This window comes from Passer montanus, unplaced genomic scaffold (assembly GCF_014805655.1).
Source record: "Passer montanus isolate IOZ18808 unplaced genomic scaffold, ASM1480565v1 scaffold12, whole genome shotgun sequence".
Taxonomy (NCBI): Eukaryota; Metazoa; Chordata; class Aves; order Passeriformes; family Passeridae; genus Passer; species Passer montanus.
Genome location: NW_024358722.1, coordinates 14,911,709 through 14,924,801, shown reverse-complemented (window position 1 = coordinate 14,924,801; position 13,093 = coordinate 14,911,709).

Below are 13,093 nucleotides of genomic sequence, written 5' to 3'. Positions count from 1 at the left end.
GTTTTTGTTCCTTCTCATCAGCCATGGAAGCCATACCTGTGTCCTCCATAATTTTATTGACTTAAAAAGCCAGTCTCCAGGGAAATCTGCCAGTTACATGGAACTTGCTCTGATGGCATGGAAAAACCACAAATGAGAGTGGATCAACCAAACTTCACACCTGGTCTTTAAAATAATTTATGTGGCATTCCCAAAGGAGACCACAGTCACAGGGAAAATCTAAAAGTGTGGCTAGGAAACTGCAGTTATTGGAATATGTCTGCCTGGTAACAATTGCAAAAACCCCACATTTTCTTAAGACAGAGAAAAGTAAGTGTTAAGCATCAGTGTTTTCAACTCATTGTTATTCATTAGCAGCAACTCACACAGAAGTTTCCAAAGAATGGCCATCAACCAAAAGAGTGACAGAGCAGACAGATAAATTGATATAAAGTCAAGAGCTGTTGATTGCTGAAGAGAAAATAAAGAACCCATTAGGAATGCGTTCCTATTCCTTAATTCTTTCTCTCCCCCCACCTAGCCCCTCAACCCAACCGAGGCTATTACACACATGAGGACACACATCTTCAATCATTTTATATCCTCCCTAGCACTCTACTAGCTGTGCTTCACCCTCTTGCCTTTCAGCACCATGTACAAACAGCACACAAATTCCCTCAGGACAGTGCACAACTCTGTTTCCTCTCTCAGCAACAATCACACATAGCAGCTGCATGCCACAAGCCACAGGCACAGTCAAGGTTGCATGTTTGTTCTTAGGACCTCTTCCTTTTGTTCTCCACTGATAATTTTTCATTTGGTCTTTGTTGGGTGTTACCATGGTGGCTGCTCTTCAGCAGAGCAGAGTTCTCGTTTGGAGAAAATTCCAAGGGAAAAGGAATTTTATATATCTTTCTCTAATTCAAACATTATGTGCATTTTGCTTCTTTGAGTTGACTGAGTTTTTTTCTTTTGAAATTCAAATCACACACTGAATAACTACACCTATTACATGGTTATAAGTAAAAAAGAGTCTCTTGCGTGCCTCCTATCGTGTCCAGTTTGCATAAGCTTTATATTATGCTGCTTCAAAGATTATGCTGGAAGACATATATTCAAAGGATATATAAGGTAAATTTACTTTTGATTGTTCTTTGTGAGGTAAAGTAGTTCTAATGAATGTCATGGGCAAGTGACACTCGCTTGAACTAGATCCTGGGCAAGTTTCTGTGTTCAACATTAGTAATAAATATTATTTCAGTAATTTGTCATAGCCCTATGAAATAGATTATATTGGCCTTTTAAGAGAAAGATTTGGCCCTAGCACTGTTCCATTAGTTTTGAAGTAAAGCGTGTTAGCTTTTTTCCAAAGACTATGTAGAGGAAAATGTAGAGTTTAGCTCTGCCTAGGATGTCAGGAAATCTGTTCAGTGATCCAAGTAGAGTATTCTTTTATCAGCAAGGAAAGCCTATTTTGTGAATGTTTCTGGTAAAATAAATAAATAAAGTTGGAAAGCTCCTGCTTCAACTCTGCTCAAAAACAGGGCTGAACAAGGAACCCAGGAGCTGTGTTGTGAGAAAACTGTGGAGGTGTTGAGGTGGTCTGATGAACAACCGGAGTAAAGTGCCCCTGTGGAATTTTTTGTCCATATTATAAGTGGACCTTGGCTGTTTCCAACCCAGGAGGAAGGTTTTCTGAAGTCACTTTTGGAATGTGTTGTTGGGACAGAAGCATAGCTTAGACATCCTATCAAAGCTCTGAGGTGTGTCTGTCCAGAAATGGCTTATGTCGGGACACTGAACCTGCATCCTCTGGAACAAATAATTTTTCTACAGGTAAAAAGCTCTTAAATTCAATTGAAAGCTTTACTTCATTTAACATGCAAGGTTTGGAAAAATTGAGCTTTTTCTGGTTTGAGGAGGGGATAAACAGAGTCCTGGCATCTGCCTATGACAGGCAGGGAAAGAGTGTGTCTGCGTCCTGATGCCAGTAGCCAACTGGCTGTAGGCCCTTGTTTAGAGGGCTTGGAGAGTAACAGCCTTCCACTTTACACACCTTTACATATTCATATGTTAGACAAAATAAAAATCCTCAGGACAGACCACAAAGGATAAGCAAAAGAGAAACTATGTGTGTGACAGAATGACAGTCCTACCTTTAAACATTTTAAAAAAGGTAATTTCAAATGGAATTAATCATTATTAAAAAAAATTACTTCAGCCTGCATGTCAGTTTTAGGCTGTGGCCCTTTTTCTGAAAGAATTATTATTTACTTATGTTTTAACATATGATAGAGCCAAACAGAAGGTACCTCTCTCCTATCTTACAGAATAACCATGAGAATCAGAAGTGCTTGACACCCAAGTAGCCTCAACAGTTGGTACACTGTAGCTGTCAGCATGAAATCGAGTGCAAAATTGCCAGATTTGGAGTCCTTCCTAAAACTGCTTGCTCTGTCAAGTGGAAGTAAAGGACATTGACCAGAAAAATGACACAAGATCTTTCCAGAGGCAATCTTTGCAGACACTCCATTTCACCTATACAACAGCTGTATCTGCACACTGATTTTCCAGTGTAGGATAGACTTGTCACTATTGCTGCCTCATAACCTGCACAGAAATCTTGTAAAAATCAGAAGAAAAGACCTAATAGTTTATTTTTCAAATGGATACAATTTGGTCTGTTCAAAAGAAAGATGGGCAGCCTATGGGCAGTCATAGGAACTTCCTGTTGTCCTTACAAGTAAATTTGTAATAGTAACTTTGTATTATCTGAGCAGAATTTTAAATCTATTTCACAAGATTTGAAAGAATTTATATTATACTGCTTTCAGTGAAGGATTGAAAAAATGATAAATTTTGGTACTACTGTTGTCTAAATAGGTATATACATATAGATGTGTAGATACATATATTTTGTCATTGTTCTCTGTAAAAACAAAGCAACTTTTATTTGGTTTTGCTTGAGATGGATGAAAACTTTAGCAACAACTTGTCCCAGGAGGAACCTTTTAGTAGTTATCTTTTAAAGTAAGGAGGAATGGCAAATAAGGAAGATAAATTTCTTCAGAATAAATTATAATGTGAACAAAATAGTCTTCTGACACAGTGTTTATTTAGAAATAGTAAATTATTCTGTCTTTCAAAGGCATGCTATGGGGTTCTCTTTTTGATTTTTTTTTTCTTTTTTTTTTTCTGTATTCTCTACAAGTATGGCAAATACTATAGTTTTGTCACCAAATGATTGTACTGAATCAAAGGTAGTGCATCCTTTATGACTGTGAGCATTAGGGGTTATCCTAACCTAACAAGATATTAAGAACCCCAGTCAAGAAATACAAAATTTTGGAGAAGCAGAGATGATACTGGAAGATCATTCACATTGCCTACATACTAATTAAAGAATAAGCCACACTCCAATTTTAAAAGAGATTTTAACCAAATAAACTCCCAGAAATTGTTTACTCTCTCATCTTCATATTGATACTAACTTATATTTGAAAAACTAATAAATTGTCCATGTCCTCCCCAAAGGGTTTGATCTAAAGTTCAAACTTTTTAAAGTAGTATATATTGCCATTAGGATAAAATATTGGGTAGTACTATCTCCTGGACACCATATTTTTAAGAATATGCTTCATGCCTCATTTACCAGAAATGTATTGAGATTTTCCTGAGCCAACCGTCAAAGAAAAACTTGACATTTTTCATACCATGATGCCATGTTTTTTTCTTTTCTTTTTAATCCCTTTGCCATCCAAACTGGTAGTTTGAATTGTTCTTTTATTAATTTGGGTTTTTTTACCATCTAAACATCAAGTAGAATATGTTTGTGTACAGCATATGAAATATCTGTGTAAGAAATTAATAGATTTTCAAAGAGAAGATAGTATGATAGAATGTATAAGAGCAAAAGACAGTTAAGCAGAATAAAATAGCATGGAAGGGAGTGATTCCTGCTGGGAGTAATTTCACGGAATTTCAGATGCAAAGGAGGGGGTTTAATTCTCAGTTCTGGAGCTGTATATTTCATGTTGGAGCACCTCCTCTTGTTTGTTACCAGAAGTCTGCCCACTAGTGGCTTCTCCTGCTGCCTTAGTGTTCCCAATATATTTGAACAATTCCTGCCTTTAAACTTCCTTTAGTTTTCCCCTTGTTACCACTGCTGATGGGTCCTGGTCCTGTTGAGCATTTCTCTTGCTGTGTTGCTCCATGCTTTCATAAAATGACAAATTTTTCTCCCATTTATGCACTAGAACAAAGCTGGGGATGATGGGGGACAGAAGGGACCAGAGGTTCTCAAAAATACATCATTAAAATAGCCAGAAGAAACACAGTAAGAACAATTCAGAGTGGAATGTGCATCAGAATGTGAATGTTAAGATGTGTTTATAAAGGATGTCTTTTCATACTTTTTCACACCTTACAGCCCAGAACCAGTTCCACTGATTTTGGCAGAGCTACCCATGGAAGAAAAGGCAGGTTCTCTTCTCTCTTCCCATCCCTACAGGACTAGTGAGACAAATCCAGAACAGAAGACAAGATTGTCTGATAATTTTATTCACACCAAACCTGAATAGTTCAAGCTCAGGTCTGCATCTCCTCAGAACACATAGATCACCAAGACCACAGTTCAGGAACATAGATAAGATTCAAAGATCCCTTTGGCAGCAGATGAGCTGTAAAGCAGCAAATCACAAAGCACAACCTACCACAGACAGCAAACAGTGAATAAACAGGGGTGAGCTTTGCAAATAAAAGAAGGAGCTGGGGTTAATTCAGGTTCACAGAGGGCTTTGGAACTGAACTAAAAATATATCTCTTAAATGCAAATAGAGAAAAATGATAGGCATTTGCATGATTGACAGCCTTTTGCAATAGAAGTGTTGCTATAATTAAGCAATAATGTATGAGTGAGTGTACATTATGACAAATTGGAAGCTTGGTTGATTAGATTGAGCATATAAACTGTCAGTATAATTATCACATTTTAATCATTTTTCTCCATTTTTTATAACAGCATTGTCTTCAGCCTCATTTGGTGCTTATTAGATTGATATTCTAAGAGGAATTGTACAACATAAAACATGTCCTTTAACAGGATGAACTTTATATAAGACTTTAGGTATGTCTATAAATATTTATAATGTTGGCTGTTGTGCCTCTACTTTTTACCACATCTTATGTGTCAAATCATGTTAGTTTAGAGCTTTCTTTACCATGATAAAATACTATAATCTGAAAGTACTTTATACTCAGTAACTATTCACTCACTATATATTTTAAGCTGTCACAGGGAAAACATATCGCAGCTGAATAATGAGTTAATGACACACACTGCAATGATTAACAAGATGCTCAGTCAATCAGTGTGGGAACAAGAATTTTCCATTTTCATGCAGCTATGGTAAAATGCATGTAGCTTCATTAACAAGAAAATGTTTGTTGTTAACACCCAGTGAACAGCAATGTTTCAACCAATTTAAAGGGTTTAGTTTTATGCCAGTTCCTCTTTAAAAAAGTGAACCACTGGTGGGGTAAAATGCCCCTGAAAACACAGTATAACAAAGAAAATAGAGGTTCTTAACATGGTCATGCTCTTATAGTCTTACCCTATCTCAAATTAGATCTGAGCAGTTCTTTCACCAGTGTTGAAGTAAGAAGGTGGAGGGTGGTCTGGGTGTTAAAATAAGGGTCTGTGAAACAAAATTCTCCAGGCTCTTTCCCCATTTCTGCCACTGGTTTTCTTCTTGGCCTTGGGCAAGATGCTTATCTGCTCCCCAGATTAGTGGCCCTTTGGGAAACAGAGATACATGCAAGTGCTCTGCAGGGATTATTGGAAAATTAATGTGCTCTAGGTCTCAGTTTACTGCTGTTAAAATTCATATTGTACAGCCTACTCCAGGCTTTGCAGCTGCTGCAGAGAGAGAAGTGTAGATTTTGTGGCCTTTCTGGCTAAAGGTGAATTTCCTTATTTGAGGAAAACTATCAAAGTTGACAGTACAATTGTTCAGTGAGGAATTGCATAGAACAAATCACAGCAATAGAAAGATCTTAATTATTTTCTTATTGCTTTAAAAGGATTCTGTAGCAAGGATTTAAATGACTTTTTCTATGGGCAGATTGAGAAAAGATTCCAAGCCAAAGAGGTGTCTTCTAGATATCATTCCTTCCATGTCCTCTACAGTACATATTCAGTAAATAGCATTATCTTTTCTCTCAATATAGTTTGTGGTATTGATAGGGAAATATGAATACTGAAGTCCTTATAAGTTGATGATTTTTGAAAGTGGAAAATTGCCAAATAATCAGGTTGAATATTTGGTGTAATTTTCTTTGCTGCTAGAAAGTTGATGCTAGAAATATCTTTAAATTATAGGCATTTTATACATTGTATGCTGAATTATACATTGTATGCTGAATTTGAAGAATAAGTGCAAGAAGTGAATTTGAATTCAGAAGTGCAAAGATTGATGTAATAAACTCAATTTTAATTGTAAAATATTCTCAATCCTTTGAAAATTTAGTTCTTATCTCAGCTTTTAACTTTGCACTCCTCCAACGAAATACTTGAGCCTTTCAATAGTCTTCACTAAGTTCAAGGTGAAGATGTTACTTCCAGTCTTGGATAATTCTGTCTGCGCAGAATAATCATGTGCAATCCTTAGTTGTTCTGCTGCTACTTCTAATGACCCAATTACCAGTAAAATGCATAAAAGCTAGATCTCAGCATTGATTTTTTTCCTTGATTTTCTCAATAGCTTTCACAAACCTGAACTTAACATGCTTTTTATCATAATTATAAGGATTTGATGCTGGATCTTACTAGGTTTATTTAGTGTTTCAAAAGGCTCAGTGGAGCCCCTTCAATGAACTTATCAAGGAGCCTTATTATGGCATGAAAATTGTATTAAAAAATTACACATAAATGGCCGTGTCTTGATTGCAAAACAACTTAACAACAGAGTGTCTCAAAATTCAGTATTTAAACGCCATAGGTAGAGACACCTGCCACTAGACCAGATTGTTCAATGCACCATCCAACCTGGCCTTAAACACTTCCGGGGATGGGCCATCCATAGTTTCTCTGGGCAACCCCTTTACCACCCCCCTCAGAGCAAATGATTTCTTTCTAATATCTAATCTAATTATCTTCTTTCAGTTTAAAGCCATTCCCCCTTGTTCTATTACTACAAGCCCTTGTCAACAGCCCCTCTCCAGCTTTCTTCTAAACCCCTTTAGGTACTGGAAGGTGCTATAAGTTCTCCCAGGAGCCTTCCTTTCTCCAGCCTGAACAACTCCAACTTTCTCAACCCGTTTCCCCAGGAGAATTTGAGCAGCTCTTCCAGGTATAGTTTAATATGACAGAATTCAGCAAGAAAAACTGCCTGCTCCTGCCAAGACAATCTCTGGCTGCATTTTGCATTGCCTTGAGATTTCTGCCCTGGTAAGTGACAGCACAAGTGTATTGGAGATGAAGAGTGCTATGTCTTGACACTATCGGCATTGCCAGGGAAGCAGATGAGCACTTTTGCCCATCCTGTCACAGGGTGCCTGGGTGCACCACAGTTTAAGGAAGCAGCACAGGGATGTGTGCTGGCAGACACAGCACCACCAACCATTTGCTTCAGAGTCCCAGCTCATGGAAATGTAGTTTGGATGGTCTAGCTTGATTTAGTATGGCAGAAAAAAGCCCTTGCATCTTGCTGGGCTTTGGGATTGGTAAAACAGTGTGTGGAGCCCTGTGATCACTTAGAGACTTTGGGATAACCCATCCCAAGAGCACAGGCTGCTGAGGCTCAGCGTGGCAGTGTGGCCGCTGCACAGAGCCCTGAGGAGAGCTGGCTGGCCTCCAGGCACCGGGCAGCACGGCCAGGGCACAGGCACACCTGTCCTTGTGCATCTCTGTGCACTGCCTGGCCAAAACTCACCAGTGCTCTCAAGGACACCGTCTCCCACACATGGGAGAGCACTACAAAAATAGTTATCTAAACATGTTACTGCTACCACACAAAGTAGCTCTGGGGTATTTGTGCTGGGACTGGTAAAGAGCAAGAGGAAAATTTAGTTTTCAAATGACGGAGGGCTTATTTCCTCACTGGTGAAAGAAGGCTCTCTGTGTTGCATATATCCCCTCATAATTCTTCAGTGGAGAAGGTGACAGTGATGTTGTAACCTGTAAAGCATTCAGGTTTAGTTTGGGAAAAGAAAAATAAAAATAGTAGGTGCTTGGATCTCATCTTGTTTTAAGGATTCTTCTTCACCTCTCACAGTGTGAGAAAATTAATTTACTTTCCTTTTTGTTTTGCACCAGTATGTATTCGATAGCATTAATTTATTCCTCTAGGTCTGATAACATCAGTTCTGTGTCCATTGTCATCTAAGCATATAGATAATGTGTAGAAATGGTAACAAGGTTGCATATTTTTCTGTGCTTGATGGCTATTCAACAAAAGAAGCCTGCTAAGCATTCTTCTTAGATTTCTCTATTGTCCAGATTGCCGGAAGACCCTGAAATAATTTTCAGTCCTGTAAAAAAAGTATAAATCGGTTCTTGAATTTAAACATCAGAGAAATACCAACTTTCAAAAATAGTAAACATCTTTTAATTTGGCTATATCTTCTACATAGGCACCTTTTGTTCTTGAGATTGCCTAAAAAGGTTTTTTGTCAACCTTCTCTTTTCACTTATGTACTTGGTAAATTTTAGCAGAAACTCCTGAAAGAAAAAAAAAAAAGTCTTGTCCTTGCTAAAATTTCTGGAAACCTGTCCAGAAGAACTTACCATTCTCATACTTTGGCATCAATGACTAAAATCTCACGAGATGATGGCCTTCTTGATAAGGGGTATACTTCTATCATTCAAGTGAGCTGATCTGTAAGCCTTTCAAAACAAACTACCCAACAAAAATAAAACCCTAAACCATTTAACACACTGTATTTTTGAAAGTTAACAGCAAAATTCCCCTGGTGATGCAGCCATTCGGAAAAAAGACTAAATAAAAAGCCCAGAAGGACTGTAGACAGGTAAAAGGTATTGTTTTAAACTTACCCCATAGTCTTGCCCTCTTTGGTTTGCAGGTTAGTCAGGTTCTTCAATGTGCTAAGTTTCAACAAACCTTAAATAAGACTGAAACCTTTCATGTTCCATCATGTTTTTGTACAGTGTTCAGTTAGGACTTTGGTCCTGCAGGACTCAGACAAGTCCACAGTTTTTGGACAAGTCCACTGTTGGAATTGTATTTTTTCTGCTTCTGAAGGAAAATTATATTATTTGCAGAGCTACATTTACACTGGGATTAGCCAGTTCGAAAGACAGCAGAAATTAAGCTGATCCATGGACTCATAAGGAGGAATGTGTCTGACTAAAATGAAAGTAAATATGAGATTATTCAAAAACATATGTATACACATGGAATGACAAGAGCTTTATTTAAAGTTAAGATTTTTTTACAAATGGATTTAAAACATTTACCTGCTCTGTTGTTTTACATAGAAGTCTTGTCTTCTCTGTCTGCACATGGAATATATCTTTCTAGACAAAGGATTAATCATCAGTTTATACTGTATGGAACTAGAGTTTGCCATTTGTAAATATGTGGATATAAAATGTATATGATACAAAAATAATTTGGAATTGTGCATCTTTCCTGTTCTTTGATAATTGAAAGGACTCTGTTCTCCCCATTTCTGATTATCTGCCTGTTTCTAAGTTTTGGAAGTAGAATTCCATTTTCAAAATGCCTGCTATTTTTCACTACAACTAAGTCACCGACAAGTTCTCTTTTCAAAGTGGTTTCCTATGCACTTGTACAACATTATTCCACAGATTTGCTATTGAAATGAAATACTGCAGTGACCTTTTTAATTCCCATGACTTTTTACAATCTTTGAAATTTAGCACAACAGCAGGAGTTTAATCATATTCACTGATGTAAAAGACAAAATAAGGCACCTCTACATTCAGATAGAGATATGACCTCAAAGGTGCAGAGCCTTGAGAGAGTCGTTGGAGATCCCCAAGGACAAATACAGCAATTTTGCTTGTGGTCTACCTGTAATCTCTGACTTTGCCTCCTGATAACACCAACAGAAATCTTGCATTTACATTGCGTACCAGAGTATTTTGTTCTTGCTGCATGAACATTGTTGTTTTCCTATCAAATAATAGTCTTATATTGCTTTTTCTCTCTGTTCCAGTTTATGTCCACTTCACAACAGTGTCAAGGTGTGAATTTCCAAAGTCTTTGATTTTCTTACTGCTGCAAAGTCTGAGGCTTTGGTTTCATTCTTGTCCTTTTTTTCTGCCACGGTATGGAAGTTCACCAACAAAACAACCTACACCACTCATCTGCTGGCAGTTGTCTGTTCTGTCAGGAGGTTTGTCACTTGTGTTGATTGATGCTAGGTGGACCAAAGGAAGGCTTTAAAAAAATCCCAGCATATTTATCCATTGCTCCAGAGTGACAGGGCAGATCAGCTCTCTTAAATCCTCTTCCCATGAAATGACCATGATGGGGTGACTGATGTAAAATCCTGGCAGCTCTGAGCTGTTTTCATTGTCAAACTAGAGGAGAGGAGCAGTATATGATCACTCTGCAAAGGTTTTTTACTGCTTAGCAGTTAAAAGTACAGTGTGGGTACTTTTGCCTGTGTGTGCTCACACATAAATGTGCTCAGCACAAGACTGTATGCAGTACTACACCAAGACTCCCTTATATGCACTTATGCTTTTTTTCTTCCAGAAATTGTGTCTTGAATGGCAAAAAATCATGGTAAATACTGTTAAAAATTACTCTTTTAAAGTTTAGGTCCAGCTGACTAAAGATAGAGCAAAGGACTAAGATCAAGGGTTAATATCAGACCACTTACTTTTTTTAGCAGGTATACTATCAGTCATATATACGAAGGAAGATTAGCAGTGGTCATTGAATTCTGTCATAAGGCTTTTTTATTTTCTCTGTGAATTGAGTCAATAGCTGTGGTTCAGTTAATCAAAATTAATAGAGACAAAATGATCATCTTGAGCTGGCAACCACAGCAGAAAAAATAGAGTCCTGAGGCGTGGTGGCTCCTGACACCTCTGAGCAGACAAAGAATTGCATTGATAATTCTTCTGATGTAACTTTTTGTTAGAGGAGACTCTGGTTGTTTGGGAAATTATTCAAACATCAGCCGCGGGCTCTAAATTCACATTTGTGAAGGAATGCACAACAATACCTTAAATCTTATTGGATTTGCTCTTTGCACATCACTCTCAGTAGCACATGGTTTTGGTAACTTCCAGAGTTGTTGAAGCTAAAGCAATGTACAGAGGATGCTTAGCAGAGTTGCAGAAAATTGTGCACAACTTTTCACTTGAATTCTAGAAATTAATTTCTTGGGCCAGAACATGTGTCTTATGGTTCCACAGATTTATAGAATGACAAATTGCATAAGACAAATTCTTTTCTCAGTATCTGCTCTTTAAAAATTTTAAAATAAGGAAGCTTATGGGCTGCTTTGATGAAAGGACATTTCAGAGCTGTATTTGCTGTTATCTAATAGCATTTTTCTAAATTAACATCTCATTGTCAATCAAGCCCAAGCATCAAAACCATAAAGCTTCTTTGGGTGGATTTAACTGACCTAAAGTTTTCAATGAACAAATGCCAAGTCTTCCTAATTTGATAGTTTCCCAGTTAATCCACAAAGTAAATCTAAATAGTGAATAAATCTCAGCACCTGCTCAAAAGTTGCAGAAAAAAGGGTGAATTATTAATTGCAAATTATTTTCTTAGCTCATGTTCAGTATTTTTTGAGTCATGCATTGTGAAAATTTAGGTTGCTGAACTGGTCAGCTTACAACTAGGTGATAAAACTTCTAAGAGAAGACAAATCACATATTCAGCTAAGATACTATTCTTAGAATGATAAATGAAGTCATTTATCTCAGGAACCTTGTTCTTGACAAGATTTTGTTTGACCAAAAACTGCTCCAAAAATACATTAGTCTAGCAATACTTGCTGTTAAACTCGACATCCACAAAGGGATCTTTAACAAGCCATTTGTGGCCCTTCATTACAAAATTTACTGCACAATACTTTATGTGCTTCCATATCCTTCACATAAAGCACTGTACAGTAGTTTCAATAAAATTTGTGTGAAGTGCTTTACAAAATTCCATCTAAGCAATGGGATTCCATCAGAAAGAATGAGTACCTCAATGTGAGACTTTATTTACAAGGACTTTCCTTGTAAATGACTAAATCATTATTCAGTTGAGAGACAACTTACTGTAAACAGTGCATTGCTTCCAGATGTATCACCTGTGATCAATAGGTTTCCTTTCTGCCTCAGCACTTGTTAATATTGTATATGGGTTTGATTAAATGTTTAAAAACATTTTTTAAGTGACAGAATTAAAAAGGATGGACTCATTACCAAAAACACTCAGCTTTTAATGCCAGGCTAGAAAATATTTACTTGTGCTATATCATCTTAGGATGGGATCTAATCACATCTAATAACACGTCAGACTGCTTTTCATTTATATGTGGATAGGAGGCACATGATCCAAGGGAACTCTTCATTTTCTGAAAGAGGTGGCACAGATGAGATCTCACTACACTGTTATTCTCCTAATTCAACATTAACTAGAATTTCTTTTTATTAGCTTTTAAAATTACTTCCTTTTGCTATTTTGTTTTTTCAGTCTCCTTTGCTAGTCTGACGTTGTAAGTCTCAGGTTTTCAACTGAAAATCTACCAATGCCATAAGTATGTAAAATTATACAGGTAGACCCACTTCTTGGGTTGTCTGAGTGTTTGTGACAACCCCTGGCAGTTCTTCCAGCTTCATTTGGGAAATGTCCTTGTTGTTGGATACCACAAGGCAGAGTCAAATGTCAGTGTTGAAGACCAAAGTTTGCAATTTATGTGACATGTGCTGTTATTTCTTGAAAGAAGGTGTAAATCCTTTATTTACTTTTCTCTCCCCATTTTTCCTCAGGATGTTCAGACATTTTAACACAAACACACCTGTAAAAAGAATTTTTATGGGGTCCATGTTGCAGGACACAGAGCTCAGTAAGGCCTTTCATATTTGGTAACATCTCAAATTGCACAACCATGC